General features: G+C 40.6%; 1 protein-coding gene across 7 annotated transcripts in view; it reads left to right on the forward strand.

Annotated features, from left to right (window-relative positions):
* The first annotated feature begins 2,678 nt into the window (after positions 1 to 2,678).
* Positions 2,679 to 15,340, forward strand: part of Cald1 (caldesmon 1) — a 189,516-nt gene continuing 176,854 nt past the window's right edge. For 3 of the 7 annotated variants that reach the window (XM_004851218.4, XM_087206283.1, XM_004851219.4), the window contains exon 1: positions 2,702 to 3,020. The gene's annotated coding sequence lies outside the window, so the exon portion shown is untranslated. Of the gene's footprint in view, positions 3,021 to 15,340 lie in introns of all 7 variants that reach the window. The other 4 variants (XM_021263630.2, XM_013074504.3, XM_021263631.2 and 1 more) reach the window with 3 other exon arrangements.

Genomic DNA, 15,340 nt, shown 5'->3' on the forward strand with positions numbered 1-15,340 from the left:
ACAGAAACAAAATATAATTGCTAGCTACTGATCTACATGATAGAAAACACTTAGAACCAAAAAAATACCATGAATCATCCAGATATTTCCAAATGCCTCTTAAGAATTATTACACCTTGATTATGGTAGGTAGATATATCCTATGACAAACAAGGTCTTCTTTATCTGGGATGATAAAAGTGGAAAATATATTCCATATGAATTTCCTATATAAATCCCATGTATTTTTAGTGCTATTTACAGATGATCTCTGGAAAAAAGTAAGTATTATGAAAGTAAATTTTCCTATGGGAGAGAATGGGATATATATATTTTTTTCATTCCTTTTCTTTTTTATTTCTGCTTGTTTAAAAAAAAAAGTGTAAAAAGACAAAAAAAGCTGGATGTGGTAACACCTGCCTATAATTACAGAATTCTGGGAGACTGAGGCAGAAGAATAGCAAGTTTGAGTCCAGACTGCCCTTAGCAGTTTAGTGAGACCCTGTCTCAAAGTAAATAAAAAATAAGCCAGCAATGCAGCTTAGTGTAAAGTCCCTGAGTTCAATCTCCAGTATATATACATGAAATTTATTAAATTATTCTTCCAATCTAATTCCCCAGTAATAAGTCTATTTTCAAATATATAAAATAGGCTTTATGTATGATCTGCCATCATACCCAGTATATGAGCTATCCAAAATTTATCTAGGGAAACATGCTTTTTTTTCTCCAAAGGCATAACCCAAAAATATTTAGCTCTTTATCTTCTAAAAACCATGCAAAATGCATGTCCCTTCCATGTTTCCTGTTGATAATATTTTCCCTGTTTGTTGCATGAATTTTCTTTCCTCTAGAAAGCTTGTATTTATTTTATTTGTGCATTGCAAAATTGTGCCCGGATGCTGTTCGACTAAAGGCCATTCCTAAGACACTCAGGAGAAAGTTGCTTAGGATGAAGTCAACAGTCGCGGTGGAAAGCAGCACTTTCAAACAGGCTGTCCTGAGTTATGCAATGATACTGCCTGCAGATCGTGTGCTCGGAACATCTCTGAACAGAGGTTTTGTCTTTACATCATGATTGAGTTTTTTGCAGAATTTGTTAATGTCTGCCCTACAAAGTCTTCAGGTTCAGCCATTTACCACTCTAAGAAATATTATTCCATCTTCACAACCTGTCCAGATATGGAATGTCCACTGGCTGTGTTCCAAAAGTTTATTTTAAAATCATTTATTTGGAATCAAAAAACATTTTCCCACAGGGACAATTTTATAAATGGTGTTCCACAAATGCCTGGTGGAGCAACATGAAACTTGAATTGCAACATTGACTATATTATCCCCACCAAGCAATTATTTATTCTATTTCTCTGGAAAAGAGCATTCTCAGTTCTAACTTAAGATGTTAAAGCCTAGTTTCCCTCTGTGGAATAGCCTTCACTGTAGCTTTTTTTTGCACTGGGCAGGAGTGGTAGTTGGGAAGAGGAAAGGGAATACTAGCCTTCCTAAGAAAAAGATGTGTACAGAGTCAGTACAGATACTCCTGGGTAACTTGTTAACACTGAAGGGCTGAAGAACAAAACCATCCCTGTCAATCAGCTGCTTCCCAAGTGTTCTGAATTAGGCACTAAGGGAAAGGAGTTTTTCTCAAAAATAAAGAGCATTTCTAAGTCAGATCTTCATGAAGAAGGAATGGCTTTTTCAATAAAACCTTAAATATTTGGAGACCAAACTTCTAGAATCGTAATTAGCCAAGGAAAATATTTAAAATTTCTTGGCGGGTGGTGAAAGAATATCTGAACACATAGCAATAATGAGACTTAGCCCTGGGCATGACAAACAGTAGGTACTCCAGAGGGGAGGAAATGTTTTATTGAATGAAGTACTAACTGAGTGAATTCTGAAAAGTAGAAGACCACAACTAAATTTATGTGTGGGCCAGTTAATTGCATATTAATTTTTCATCTCCTAATTCAGACCCGCCCTTGGCATAAACGTTCCAGAAGGCACTAGAACCTTGAAATCACCCGGACAGACATGCATCTGTCCATATCAGCTCCAAAGCAGGTGCTGGGTCTTTTCATGCCTCTCTGTTGAGTATCAATTTCTAGCATTATCTCCTCATTGCCAAGATCCAGAACACAAAAGATGGGGGAGGTGGGTTGAGATAGAAAACCAAGGAGCCTACACAAGCCTTAGGACTCTGCCTAGCTGAATTCTGGCCTGAGGTCTATTCTGACCAACACTACCTGGTAAAAAGGCCAATGTGGTCAGTTGTTTTTATAACACACATAGACATATTTTAGGGGGCTGTACCTCTTCCAAGCTAGAATTTAGTCTGTATGGCAGACCTGGGTCTTGTCTGTTTCAAGTTTTCAAATTGCATAACAATTTAAATTCATTCTGTATGTGCAAGTACTTTGAAAAGAAATCCACTTTTAAGGCTCCCTCAACTCGAAGGCCTTCCCCACCCCCACCCCATAAATATACCTAACTGCTAGCTTCGCGTCTCATAGGCTGTGCTTTCTTTTTAAAGCTCCATTTGTGTTCTACAAGACAGCCTCTTTCTCCAAGATTAACATTTCTTATGATTGTTGCTGACAATGGATCCACTTCCAGAGGCCCTGCTAAGGATAACCAAAAAAGGGCATGGAGCAGGCTGGTTTTGGCAGCCTGCTCGAAGTTTCAGAGCTTTTTAGGTCTTGGTTTTTCTGATGAGTGATTTCCTGAGCATGCCTAGGGAATGACAGGCATCTGCTCAGGCAGACTGCATTACCTTGGCCGGGTGTCGTCATTGGCTGCCTATTAGAAAAACTGCAGGACAATGCATACCACTGCCTGTGACTGTAAACATAGGGGCTATGTGTTCGCTTAGCACGGACTTCGGGGAGGGGCCAAGGAAGGGAGGTCTGCAATTTTATTGAGTAAGGCAGTGTGCACTAGGCTGCCTGCCTGCCTACTTCTCTCTTACTGTGCTCTTGCTTAAAGGGATCAGTCCTTCCTCTCCAACGTCGTCCTCGGAAAGAAGTTGCAGCCTCAGGGAGGTAAGATACAGGGGCCTTTCTTTTTTCTCCTCCAAAGAAGCTGGGGACTTTCTCCGGGTTTCAGTCAGCATTCCTAGCCAAGGAAGCTGGAGATGCAAGATTGTTCAAGGCAGTAAACCATGCAAATTCCCAGAGCCTGCCTGGGGTTGTCCTGCAGATGTTCCCGGAAGACAAACAGGATGAGATTTCAAGTTTTGTTTCTAGAGATGGGACAGAGGAGAAATCATAATGACTCGTGTTCAGAGAGCACTGGCAATTTTGATTAGAATGGTCTTTTGTTTGAGAGAGCGAGGTGGGATTGTACCTGCTATTCACAGGCCCAGGTCAGCATTTTATTCATCCAGAGGTTTCTTCTGCATCTATTATTATCAGACATTTTAAAATATTTTACTTTAAAAATGATGGCAACAATTTTTAGATGATGAGGAATCAAGAATGATGGTTTTTTAACCAAAGGCATTTCTATGTTTCTCTGCAATCAATATTCATGAACTGGCCTTTCAGACCTGCAAGAAAATAAGGTCTGAGGGTGCTAGCACCCATGCCAGTTGAGTTAATGGCATTGATTTGATATTTCCTAAGATAGAAGATGCTTACCATGATCTATTTTCTATATAAAACCTCATAACAAAAGAATACATACACTAGTGGGTGTGTTTTTAGAACTCCTACCATGCTATTTCTTAAGAAGTCTTGTTTTCTATTTGAAAGTGTGCCTGAGTGTGCCTAGTGAATTTGAAAAGATTTAGGTTGGAAATGTGTTCCAGAAATGAAGCAGGCAGGCTTTAATTTCAAGATAGACGTATTTGGGCATCTTAAACAGTAGTACAGGCAGCTAGCTGGTAGTAGTCTGCAACTCCTTTTAGAAAGACCTGATTGTAAAGGGCGGGAGAGTTTCAGAGCTGTGGCAATACATGGTCAAAAAAGTGGATGAGAACAAAGTGCTTGGTATTCATGGATCCCTCCTGTTAACAAGGCTATGCAGATGGGCTTGTAAACTGAAACAGTAAAATCCTTCTAGCATGTTTGGAGAAACCAGACATGGTATGGCTAGAACTTAAGTGAAGACTAGATGGCATGTGGAAAGAGGGGTGAATCTGATAATTTTTAATAATGTGAATGTTAAAGACACCAGCTCCCAGAGACTGATTCAACTTGATTTTATTCTATGAAATACCATGATTTGGGGTTGAGAGTCATTTAATAACCTTTTCTTTTTGTATTTAGGAGTTGAGGGATAATTTCTTGAGAATTCCTCTTTCTCCTTCTAGAAGTGATATATGAGAACAGGCTTCTCTGTGAATTTCTTTCCCTGGAACAGTTCTGAGTAAGTGTGAGAGAAAGGCTGCAGGCGAAAGCTATAGCTTGATTATTGTCTTTCCCTCGAAGAGATCAAATTCCAAACTTTTTCACAGTGTTTTTAATGTCAATCAAAATATGAAGAGCAATTTCTTTTTCAACTGCTCTCTAAACCATGTAGGGAATGCAGTTCGGAAGGAAATCTATAATCTTGGGATTTGAAGATAAATTCCATTTTGAAACCAACATCTCAGAATCCCTGAAAGTTTAGAGATTTCTGACACTCCTGTCCTCCCCCTGTGCTCCCCACCCCCAACAAAACACATTTTTTGTAATAACAGCCTTCATGTTCTCCAGTGGATAAAGCAAGGGGATTTGAGTTTAATTGAACCTTAGGCAATTCTCAGTCATATTTTCGTCTTGTTCACTATTAGCTAGAGCACATTTCCCCAAATAGGGAGGTAAACAGAATTCAGTGAAACTATAGAATGAGAACATTCATTCTATTAATATCATTTAGTAAAGAGAAATATAATGGCAAAGTTCTGGAACAAAAAACAATTCCTAGAGATAGTTGATCTTAGGACCTACAAGAATATACAATGGATTGGTCCACAGAGAAGTATAGGGTTGATACCACTGTTTAAAGCTAGTTGAATGTGTGATTTAAAAAATTCAGTGAAGAACTTTGTCTTAAATAAATACATAATTCTTGCATTATGAGAGAGAAGGAGAACCAGGTTCAGAATGTAAAGGATTCAAACAAAAGACGTGAAACTATTCACAGACAGCGCTATTAACAATTCTGATTGGCTCCCGAGAGCACCTGAGCACCTACTGCCCTCTGCGGATGGATTAGGTTGGTCTTGTGACATGCCATGGAAAGTTCCAGAATGTGGGCCAGCTCATCTCTGTTCTGGTGAGCAAAATGCACTCCAGTAGGCTCTCTCTCTCTCTCGCTCTCTGTCTGTCTTTTTCTGTCTTTCTTTCTTTGTACCAGGGATCGAACTCAGGACCTTGTGCTTGGGAAGCACACGGCGGAACCACTGAGCTAAATCCCCAGCCCAAGGCCTTTTCTTAAAAACACACATAATTGTCTCCATTTGTCATTTTCATGGAAGTCTTGTTACTAGTTAGTCATTCTGTAGTAAGACGGAAAAGTGACTTAGAGATGGGCACAAGAAGGCCTTAGCCAGCTCCCATCTGCATATTGTCTGTCACATGGCTCAGAAATGTGAGGCCATGGTGGGGGACAGGGGAAAATGCTGACAAAGTGGAATGCAAATAGCATGGTAGGACTAAAGAGGAGGTTAAAAAGATGCTGCCAAGGAATTTTCAGACTTTAGAAAGGGGTTTTTCTGGGTAGAAATCTCTGAAAGCCTAAAAATAGAACTATTAGCTTCTTAACTGAAAGTCATCTGTCAAGCTAGACCAGATGCCCATAGGTTCTGAGTAGTTGAGTAATTTAAGCAGATATTTTCAGCTCAAGCTTAACTGGTGAGCACCAAGATGTGCCCTCAGTTCTAGTTTTGGCTCCTCTGCTTAAATAACCAGACCTTTGAGAATGTCATCAACTCTTTGGCCTCATCTGTAGAATGGGCATTGGAATGCTTCTCCTAGACCTTGTACTGGTTAAAAGAGATGAGGCCTTTTGCCTCTCTTTCCTCTGTATACCCTAAGCTCTTTTGAATTTGAGCCTTCTGAACATGATGCTCATTGTGGCTAGTATCCTCTACTTTTTACCTAGCATCTCTAGTTATCTTCCTTCTCCCTATTTGAGGACTCTTGAGTGGTACTTTCTGATTCTAAGTTCTTTCTAGAATCTGGAGCCCAGAGTCCAGTGAATATTGATCTAACTCAATGTTGTCTGAAGTTTGGCTTTGAGGATTAGAAACCAGGAGGACCCAAATTCAGGGTGTGTATTAAGATGACCTATCAGTGGCACCAGGCAATACCTAGGAATCAGCAACTCTGAGGATACAGATGAGCAGAAGACCAATGAAAAAGTTCTGACAACAGAAAGGCCTTACTAAATGAGGCAGCTTCTGTGCCTCCAGCCAGAAGCATGGAATTAATCCCAGCATGTCAAGCATGGGCCTTGTGGGCAGGATGAGGTAATCAGGAGCACCTGGCTGTGGTTCCTGTTTGTATTGAGACCAGACCACTCAGGGAGCTCACCTCTCACCTCTGCTGGTCTCAGACTTGAGTACTCCCAACTGTGACTGAGCCCTGGTGGCATCCCTAATTCCTTCCCCACAGTCCCACACCATTAACTCTCCCATCCCTTCCCAAACAAGGAACTTTCCTGATCCAACATCAAAAACTGGCAGAAGCCCAGTTCTCAAATGAGGCCTAGACGATAGTTCAAATATGTTGGAGATAGTGGAAAGCCACTTCTCATTTTTAGTCAGAAGGAGAAAAGTTAAGAAGAAGAAGAATTGATGTAAGAGCATTTTCTGAAGCAAGAAGCTACTCTGATTCTACCCCCAAAACATCTAATTGGCTGGCCGCAGGGAAAGTCTGTGGAGGTCAGAGTGGGAAGGATGCCATGGACTATGGGAAGAGGTGACCAAGACCATCCTCCCTATTGATGGTCTGTTGTTCTTCCCTGTGTTGTTATGGAAAAACAATCAGATTCTGTGAATCTGATAAATCTCCTGCCCTTTGTAACTGGCCAGTGAGAGACACTTGATCTGGGAAGAGGACGAGAGGGAATGAAGCCTGGATTCCCATAGTAGACAAGGTTGGAAGCAATCAGCATGGGCCTGGAGGTGTTCCTATCTCCAGGTGTGCAAGGAAGGAAGGAAGGAGGGGAAAGGAAAGAGGGAGGGAGAGAGGGAGGGAGAGAGGGAGGGAGGAACATACAAATGTGTATGAGGAGATTGCCTCAGAAAGCCTGCATTCCAAAGAAAAGGAGAGCATCTCCAGAGAGGAAGCAGTTTCTACAGAGAGTTTATCAGAGTTAGGGAAATTCAGGAACACCGTGACTAAGTGTATGTCAGGAGAGCACCAAGAGCTTAGTAAAGGGTCATTAAGGAGCAATGAGAAAACAGTTAAGAAAAAATAATTTTTAAAAATATTTTAAGTAGGTTTGTGTTCTTTGTAAACAGTCATTTTGATACATTTTTTTACAAAAGTATATATGTTATATATGTATATATATAGAACAATGATGAACAATTTGAAGATAAATTGCATTTTAATCACTTCCTGAGGGTTCTGGTATTGTTTGGTGAATATGAGGATGAAAGCACTTGACTCCCAGGAAATTATCTTACTTGGGAAGGAACACATTAAGTATGACTATCTAATTAGTTCCTTTATACCCACACGTGACATTCTCTCTTCCTTCTTTCAAGATAATTTCTGGGGAGCTAGGCAAGTCTCACCTGTGTGCTGCAGACTGGTAGGAGTGGGCCAAGTGCCCACAGGGACCAAGGCCAGTGAGTATCAAAGATACTCGTTCTGCTAAGAGGCCACTCTCAGTTGGAATAGACATAAAGTACTGAAATAGGCTATGCCCTTGTCTTAGTTACTTTTCTCATTGCTGACACAAAATACCTGACACCCACAAGTTAAAAGAGGAGAGGTTTATTTCACCTTACAGTTTGTAGACGTTTTAGTCCATAGTCAGCTGGCTCCAAGGTAGGGTGGCATGACAGAGGGGCATCACAGAGGAGAAACAGTCCATGGCAGGATAGGAAGCAGCAAGCAACAACCAGCAGCAGCCTGCCTTCCCTCTCTCCCTTTGTATCTCATCTAGGCCTTAAGTCTATTAATTGGCACCAACCATACCCAGGGTGGGGATTCCATTATCCACACCTAGAAGTATGCTAATTCCATTCAGTAGACTCATTAAGTACTACAGACCCTAATTCCAGTATCATAAACCCTAGATCCAGCCAGCTCTGAAGATCCCCACCTATGAGCACATGAGGCTTTGGGGGGACATCTAGACACAAGCTATAATAGCCATAAATTATAGGTAGGTGAATAAAGGACAAATAGCAAAAGGCAGACGTCAGGCAGAGTTGTTTTAGAAACCAAGATCTTATTTAGTAAGGCAACATCTTACCTTAGTAAGGTAAGGTGAAATATGAGCGAGCACTTGGCAAAGTATTCAGCAAGAATAGGTCCTAATTTTAGTAAACTTCAGTGACTATAAGGTACATGTGAAATAATAAAGGGATGGAATCACAAGGAAATCCAGAAGCCAAAACACCATTAGACTCCAAAGAGAGTGGTAGAAACAAGTGGATCGATGATCTCAGTAGAGAACTGTGAGTCTGTACTGAGTGTGTGTCTCATCATTCCCATAATTACATTGCTCTCAATCAAATTCTGTACGTCCAGGTCTGATTGGCTCAGCTAGTGGCTCTTATCTTCCTTTGGCAAATCCTGGAGTGGGGAGCGTGGGGGGGGGCGTCAAAGGTAGTGGCACACCTCTGGAAGGACTTTACTGGTTGGCCTGGCAGCCACCTTTTTCCAATCAGTGATTGCCCTGAGGAAAGAAAAGTTCAACAGGCAATTTTAGTTAGAAGGCAAAATTGGGCATGGCAGGCAGACTGGTTGAAATGCCCCAAAGCTCTCAAGGGATATCGCTAGAAATTTTATGTGAATGAATTCCTAGAGAGGAAAAGACCCAATGCCAGGGTCTTACTGTTCTTGATGACCACCCAAGCATAGCTCAATGAGCCAGTCTTAAGAGAAATTGACCTTACACCAGTGATGACTACAAAGAGGAGAATTATCCATTCAGAAAAACTATAGTGAAAAGCACTTTGCCCATTTTTGTTGAAAAGAAACTTCAAACAAGCCATAGGTGTGATATGGCTCTCCCTAAAGTAGAGCAAATTTCAAATTCAGTGCATAATGATTGAACAACTATAATAAATAAAAACGAATACATCTCAATGTAAATCACAGTAATGGGCTGAGTGCATAAAAAATAGTGTTCTCTTCACTTTGGAAATGCCAGGGCTAGGCATAATTTGCCCTGCAGTCTTTCATTCACTGAACACCTGTCATGGTGGCCAACAGGATGGTAAAGATTTTTGCATCCACCAGTTCAGGTCACATTTGGAGCATTAGATCCACTCTTTAGAGAGACGCTGATAAATACACATCCACTAGTGCACATAGAAGGCTAGAAAGGGTGAGGAAAGCAAAACAGACTGAAAACAGATAAGGGATCTAGACCTGTTTATCCCAAAAGAAAGGAAATAGGTCATGTGGACACCTGATATTTGGTGTACTTTTATGTGGAGATGGGAAAAGCCATTTGTGGCCCTTGAGGGAGCAGAATTGAATACATATATTGATGGGAATTGTACACTGGGCAGGACTTAGGATATCAGAGCTCAGTGAGGACACGCAATTTTTCATTTGTATGCCAGGTTCAGCTAATTGGTATGTTAAGAAGGCTTCTGAGACTGTGTCCAAGCTTACAGGGCAGAAAAAAGTGCTGTCATTAATAATGATCAGTGATGGGCAGGGGATTTAGCTCAGTGGTTTTGCCACCTGCTGTGCAAGCACAAGGACCCAAATTGGATCCCCGGTTCCAAAAATAATAATAATAATAATAATAATAATAATAATAATAATAATGATCAGTGGTAAGATTGTATAAGGAAAGAGCTGTGATTTTTACTTTATTACTGTAGTCAGTAGGTTCCTTATCTCTGGGACTTGGTTCCTTGGAAGGCCACTGATAATTGCAAGAAGTAAACAAATCCAACAAGTGCTTTTGACAAACTGAGTAAATAATACATCTCACGCAATATGTGCTGCTATTTTTGTAATTTTGAGAAGCATTACAATATTGAGACATGGTATTAGTCAGCTTTTCTTTTGGTGGGAAAATTAGCTGACATCTGCAACTTAAAGGAGAAAAGGTTTATTTTGGCTCACAGTTTTAAAGGTGTCAGTCCATGGTAGACTGACTATGAGGCAGAACATCATGGTGGAAGGGCGTGGTAGAGGAAGGCTGCTCATCTTGCGACATCCAGGAAGCAGAGAGAGAGAGAGACAGAGAGACAGAGAGACAGAGACAGAGAGAGACAGAGACCAAGCGTCAGAGAAAGACAGGAAGGGGCCTAGGAAAAGTATATACTTTTCCAGATCACATTCTCAATGGCTCATCTTTTCTAACCAAGTCTCACCTCCTAAGAGCACATTCAGCTTCAGACTCATCATTGGACTGAACCATTGATGATCCTAGTGCACCCCCTATCCAAGATCCAGTCACCTTCCCACAGCTCCATGTCTGAACTCATGAGCCTTTGGGAGAACATTCTTGATCTAGACCACAAGAGACACTAATATGTTAAAAAGAGTTTTTGAATTCATAGTAGCTTCTGGTTTTATAGTTTCCTAACAAGTAAACTAAGATACATAATTTTATTGTTCATGAGAAGGCTGGGGCAAGAAATATGGGATCTTAAGAAGAAGAATGAAATATGAGGAACGGAGCTGGGAGTATTCTTAGTTGTAAAGCACTTGCTTAGCCTGCAATGGGTCCTGAGTTTTATCTCCAGCACCACAAATAAAAAATATATACGATAAAAAGGAACCAGTGATCTATTTTTCACTTTCTAGATGAGAAAGTAAAGCCTAGCCACACACATCAAGTAAATTTATATATGTATCAATATGTTTCTTTAATTAACATCAGCCTGTTTTATTGGTCAGTAAGATTCATAGAGGCAGGGAGCATCTTTTTTTTTCATTAATATATATCTAGTGCCTAACCCATAGCTGAAGCCCAATAAATATTTGTTAAATGAAAGAATAAGCCAAGTGACTTGACCAAGCTTATCCATTTATCTAGTGACAAAGCTAGTTCTAGAACACACCACTCCTAAGACTCAACCTGATAACATTTTCAGCGTATCTGATTGCTTTTTCCCAATTAAAAAAGAGACTATTCTTTTTCAATAATTCACAAATTTAGATTATACAGTCCAGCCCAATTTTTCTATATACCAGTGGATCTCAATTAGCATTTTACTGAGAATCAACTAGAGAACTTTTTGGAGATACACATCCCCAAGACCTAACCCCTGAACATTCCAGTTCAGTAGGTCTCCCTAGAGTGGGTTCCAGGCATCCGTTCTTTGTAAAAGCTCCCTGGTGATGCTAATTAAACATCCTGGCTCAGAAACAGTTCTGTACACCTTTGGTCATGATAATTTATAATACATGTATAGAGTTACTCCTCAGAAGCCTGTTTAGCTTTAAATGACTTGCTCCTGAAAGTTATATCTGTATACCCCCCAGAAAACCAGTTTTGTCAGAGATGCTTTGGAAGAGCTAGAACCTGAAAATTCCTCCAGCATTCTCTACTTCTTTGGATAAAGCATAAGTCCATCAACCCTATAAGGTCAAACTTGCTGATGAGATTTCCAGTGTTTGCTTTTGTGAAGCTTTGGAAATAAATGTGGCAAGAATAAAATTTCTCATGGTATTTCCACTTCTTGTTCCAGCCACTGTTACTAAGTGAAATTTAGGCTTAGGAGGAGGGGTGAATCTAGGAAAATTTTTCTTTTAAACTATTTTTGTCCTTAGGATGTTTTGAAGAATAGTTACTTTAGTTATTTCTCCTAGCAGGAAAAATTGAAGGTGTTTTTTCTGTTCCCCACTTTGTGAAAAAGATAAACAGATTCTGAATGGGAAGAGGAGAGAAGCATCCTCCATTCTCAGGCTCGCTTAAGCCTGCAGTCATCCCCACTTCTCCCCTAAGACTGGGGTGGTCACAACCTCTGGTGTAGGTACTTCCGCAGGAGGCCCTATCAGAAGTGCATGGGCTCCAAGTGATGAGACTTAGGTAAGTGCCACATGCAGGGAAAGGAGGGATCATTTCCTTTTTCACAAAGACAGAAAATTCATCTCTAGGATCTTCATTTATTCAACAGAAGTTACTTCCTCTGAAATACAGAGAAACATCTATCACATTCAGAGCAATGAAAATGTACATTATGTTCACTAAACACTGTGAAGCTAAAGCAGAGAGAGAGGAGAGGAGAGAGGAGAGGAGAGAGGAGAGGAGAGGAGAGGGGCCTGGCACAATAAGAACATCAGATGTGTCACTGTATCTGTAATGATGCTATTTGGCTTACAACAGCAAGTGCTTCCATTGTGTACATGGAAGCAGAGCTTGATGCAGAAGAAGAGCTAAAAAAGGATTATTCGGTCAGGGCCCACAACTGTACAGTAACACTATCAGTTTCCCTTCTCTCTGACATATTCACCCTAAACTCGTATTATCACCTAAAAGCCAGCAGGTTAAAGTTTCAAGAATTTTAGCCAGAGATTTAGCTCAATGGTTCTTGCCACCTGCCTCGCAAGCGCAAGGTCCCAAGTTCAATCCCCAGTACCAAAAAAAGAGTTTCAAGAATTTTAAGATCCAGTTGTAAAACACAACCATTATAAAAAATTAAATTCTATAAACTTACAATGAAGTACATTATATTAAAAGCCAAGGTAATCCAAGTCATCTCTGGCTAATCTTGAGGTTAGCTGTATCTGTGTATAGCCTATATGGTGGAAATGCTATGTGATGCTATGCAGCCAGACTTCTCCCAGTGCCTCGTTCATCAGTGTCATGTTGGGAGTGTGAAATAGACGATGATAAAAGTATTTATACTAAAGAAATTGGCACATGCTATGACCCGACTCCTCTTCTTTTCCCAAAGGAAAGCACATTAACATTCCCTAGCACATCACTGACCCTAAGGTATGCCGTTGTGAAATTAGCCCATCAGAATACTTCTGCTGTTTAGTTGCACGTGTGCTCATCAAGTATGCATACATTATATATTGTTTATTTGCTGATTTGTTATTTCCTACACTCCTAGAATTATGCATCATGAAAACAGAGACTTTGTCTGGGTTTTTCAGTGCTGTGACTTCAGCCTAAAATAGTATTCAGTCCTATGTGTACTATTAATGAATGAGTTAAATGAACAAATGGAATAATCTATAATTTCTTCTTTATAAGAAAGTCCAAACCAATGTTTATGTTGAAGTTTGTTGATTCCTTACCAATCGTATCATTATCTAGAGCTTAGGTGAGTGTGTGGCATGTGCTTGGGAGTATATAGACATTTACTGAGAAAAAATAAAATAATCTTTATAACAACCAATTTTAGAAATGAAGAAACTGAGTTACAATGCAGTTAAGTAACACATCAAAGGTCATGGTGGTAGTAAGATGCAGAACCAATATTCAAATCTGGATAATTTATCTCCAGAATGCACAGACTTAACTACCATGCCGCACACCAATTGCTCATAACTCCAAGGGACAGACTCTACCTCTGTGTCCAACTCTGGAGGTATGATCTACTTGAGAAAAAGCTTTGGAGCCAAGAAGATGAATTAGAATCTCAAACGTGCTATTTTCTAGCCTGTTTCTTCATTTACAAGTTTGGGATGATTATTCGTTCATTTTGTAGTTATCCTCTTAGAGGCAGTGACTCTAAACTGCTTTTAACATGATGGACGCTAAGTTACAAACCATGATCAGCCATGTCTTTCCCTGGGTGCTCTCAGAAGCCAAGAGACTGACTCCTGTTAGTCCCTGTGCTTACCCATGTGGTCTCTTCCTTGGCCATCATGGAGATGGGTAGAAGGAGCCCATGTCTTTCATGTTTGGGTTCATCAGGAGGTAAGAATGGGATCAACAGATATAAGCAGTAGGAAATGCTATTTTAGGTGAGTGTATTTTTGAAGTACATTTGTCTAGCTCTGAAATGTGGACCTCCTTGCTCTGCAGAAGAAGACAACTCCACTCTCCCCTTTAACCCAGAGCTTTACCCCTTAGCCTTCCCAATGAACCTCAGCTGCCTTTGATGTTCTAAATAATCGTTGTGTGGTATGGCTAAAGCTGAAGGGTTTTGATGTTCCTAAGGCTGTATTGTTTTGTAGGTTTTCAGTGTTTTAGTCCTGGAATGAGGGGGGAGGGGAGAAAGAGAGAGAGAGGAGGGAGGAGGGAAGGGTTGGAGAAGGAAGGAGAAGCAGAGAAGGGCTTGAAGAGAGAGAGGAAGCAGGAAAAGGCAGAGGAGAGGGGAGAGAAGAGAGAGATGAAGCAGGAGAAAGGAGAAGAGGAAGGGGAGGAAAGGGAGGGACAGAGAGAGAGACAGAGGGAGTGGGGAGGGAGAGAATATTGGAGAGAAATAAAACACTGAGCTTAGGAGAAAGAGTGACTAGCAATAGAGTAATAGTTATCCTGAGCCCTTACCAGGTTAAGGATGGTTAAGAAAATAAGCTAGCTCATTCAACTACCTTGCTGGTATACCTGTTAATGTGACAGCTTTTCCAGTTGAGGACTGCTATCTCAGAACAGTAAAGTAAATAACTTTCCCAAAGTCACTCCACTGGCAAATGGCAGAGCTGTGACCCAGTGCCACTCCCTGACTCCAGGCCTTTCCTTTCCTCTACAGCTGTCTGTTCTGTGTCTTCCCCCAGGAAAATGAGGGAAACCAGAGCAGAAGGTTTTCATACCAATCATTATGATTTGTCATCGAGCCACACTGCAGTTTAACTAGACCAGCACATTGTCACACCCTGCCATATAAGGAAACAGAGCTAAACATCATTTCTTATGCTACTGACTCAAGAGATTGTTCAAGTTAGATTCAGGCAGGATGAGAATACTAGCCTACAGCAGCTGGGGGTTGGGCGAAGACAGAAAGAAGGCTGCAGAAATACTTCTGTGTTTTTCTCTCTTGGTAGCTGAGAAATTTGTACAAATGGTTCACACAATTAGGCCTGACTCAAGGGGGATACTGTGGAATTAGATTCTGAAGGATTAAACTACTTGGACAAATACTTCAAGCTGTCTTGGTGTTTGGTGATGTCAAATTTAGACATTCAAAAGGGCCAAGATAGGACTGATTCTGTGAGGAAGGATGGGAATTCCAGGGTTATACCTCTCTGTCCAATTAAAGAAGTGAGGGTCCACTTGTCTTGCCAGCCACTCTCAAATAGTATTTATTAATAAGACTCCACATTTCAGTTTG

Source organism: Heterocephalus glaber, unplaced genomic scaffold, assembly GCF_053883595.1.
Source record: "Heterocephalus glaber isolate CG9 unplaced genomic scaffold, H.glaber_assembly_v1.0 deba00000621, whole genome shotgun sequence".
NCBI classification, from domain to species: Eukaryota; Metazoa; Chordata; class Mammalia; order Rodentia; family Bathyergidae; genus Heterocephalus; species Heterocephalus glaber.